The sequence below is a fragment of the Mastomys coucha genome, unplaced genomic scaffold, assembly GCF_008632895.1.
Source record: "Mastomys coucha isolate ucsf_1 unplaced genomic scaffold, UCSF_Mcou_1 pScaffold22, whole genome shotgun sequence".
Lineage (NCBI taxonomy): Eukaryota > Metazoa > Chordata > Mammalia > Rodentia > Muridae > Mastomys > Mastomys coucha.
Genome location: NW_022196905.1, coordinates 27,426,641 through 27,428,886, shown reverse-complemented (window position 1 = coordinate 27,428,886; position 2,246 = coordinate 27,426,641).

Below are 2,246 nucleotides of genomic sequence, written 5' to 3'. Positions count from 1 at the left end.
GGAGGGTTGCCATGGTGATCTAATATTCAATACCCTAGAAACAGTTGCCTAGCAAATGAGTGATGTCACTTCCAGGAGATGTGTTTCCATAGTAACCATCTTGGTGGAATTCAGGGGGTGGCCATGAAAGTGAAGTAAGAAGAGGGCAGTTGCAGAAAAGACTAATGTAAAGAACAGAAGGAATTGGGGAAGGGAAGTGCAGGAGAAAAAGGCCAGGAAGGTGGGGACCATCCCAGAGGAGATCTCAGGGATTTCTATTAAAAGGCTAGGACTTACAATCACACCACTGCTTTAGAAGAGATGCCAAATGTAAGTCTTGCATATAGTTTGTCAGTAGACAGGTAGAGAAATAAAAGATTCTTTTCAGTCGCCTTTAAAAGTATTTATTTATTTATTTATTTATTTATTTATTTATTTATTCATTCATTCATTTATTTGGGGGAGACTCATGCCATGGTCTACGTATGGTCAGAGGACAACTTGTGGGAGTCAGTTCTCTGCTTCTATCACGTGGGTTCCAAAGTCGGTAGGCTTGGTGCAAGCCCCTTAAACAGCTGAGTCATCTCAATGGCTCATTGGTCATTTTCCTAAAATTCCAACCTCTATATATAGTAAACTGTGAACTGTGTTCCAGAAAAGTCATTTTCATTTTCTTATCATATCTACATACACTTACACATCTGTGCACAGACACACACATATATATATACATGTAATCCCATGTTAGCCCTGTAAAAACAAGGCTCATGTCTGTGTCAGTTGACCAAGGTATCTCAAGCCACCCACCCAATGCTTACTATGTAGTAGCAATCCAGTGGGATTACTGAGTGAAGAAGAAATGATAAATGTCACTGTGTGGTAAAGAGCCATAATCCTAGACTCCCAAAATGGGCTCACAAAAGGGGTCAAGAATGGGCTCAAGAAGGAGAGAGGAGATCATAGAATTTGAATAGTGCAGAAGGAAGTTATTTTGGCAGGATCAGTAAAGAGTTATGTAAGAGAGAAGGGCTAGGATGATGGCTCAGTCAATAGTGACTGTTCCACAAAAACAAAGGCCTGTTTCATCACTCAAAACTCATATATGTGTGTGTGCGCGCGTGTGTGTGTGTGTATATATATATATATGTGTATATATATATATATATATATATATATATATATATATATATATCAATAGCACCAGATGAAGTACAGCTTCATCAAACTTGTTCAGTCTGCTCACTCAGTTTTGTGTGTGTGTCTAACATGTTCATAGGGTGCACATGTGTGCATAATATGATACTTTCCTCAGTCATTCTCCTGACTGTATGTATATATATATATATATATATATATATCCATCCAGGAATTCCAGCACTGGGGAGGCAGAGAAAGAACCCCAAGACATTCTAGTCAGTTGCTCTAGTTGAATCAATGGGCTCTGGGTTCAGTAAAACTGTCTCAAAAAATATGGTGGAGAATGACTGAGGAAAGTACCATATTATGCACACATGTGCACCCTATGAACATGTTAGACACACACACAACTGAGTGAGCAGACTGAACAAGTTTGATGAAGGTGCACTTCATCTGGTGCTATTGCTTCCAACTGCTGAGCTACACTGTCACTGTGTGGCTTACAAAGTATCCTTTCTCAGAGCAAATGCATCAAGTCCTGATTTCAGGACATGCCCGAGAATGTAGGTAGGACATTGAGAAGCCAAACTGGTTAAAAGGGCAGATGAAACCAAGAGCTACATAAGACTAGCATGCAGAGGGCTCTTATCAAAGATGTCTTGTCAGCTAGGCGGTGGTGGCGCATGCCTTTGATCTCAGCACTTGAGAGGCAGAGGCAGGCGGATTTCTGAGTTCGAGGGCAGCCTGGTCTACAGAGTGAGTTCCAGGACAGCCAAGGCTACACAGAGAAACCCTGTCTCGAAAAACAAACAAACAAACAAACAAAACAAAACAAAACAAAACAAAAAAGTCTTGTCAATAAGTCCTTTTGAAGCTTCAGATTGTTTCTGTGCACATATGAAAGCAACATAGTGTTATGGGAAGCAGGGACCTTCAAGTCTTGCAAAGCACCAGGCCAGGCTGCCTTCTGGCTACTACTTAACCTCAGGAAAGTCAATTCCTGGGTCTCAGAACTCTGAAGTCTAGCCACTTTTCTTTTTTGCTGGGGATGGAACCCAGTGCCTTGGTCATGCTAGGCCAGTCCTCTATCATTAAAGTACATCCTCAGCCCCTGAGGTCTGGGGTATTTT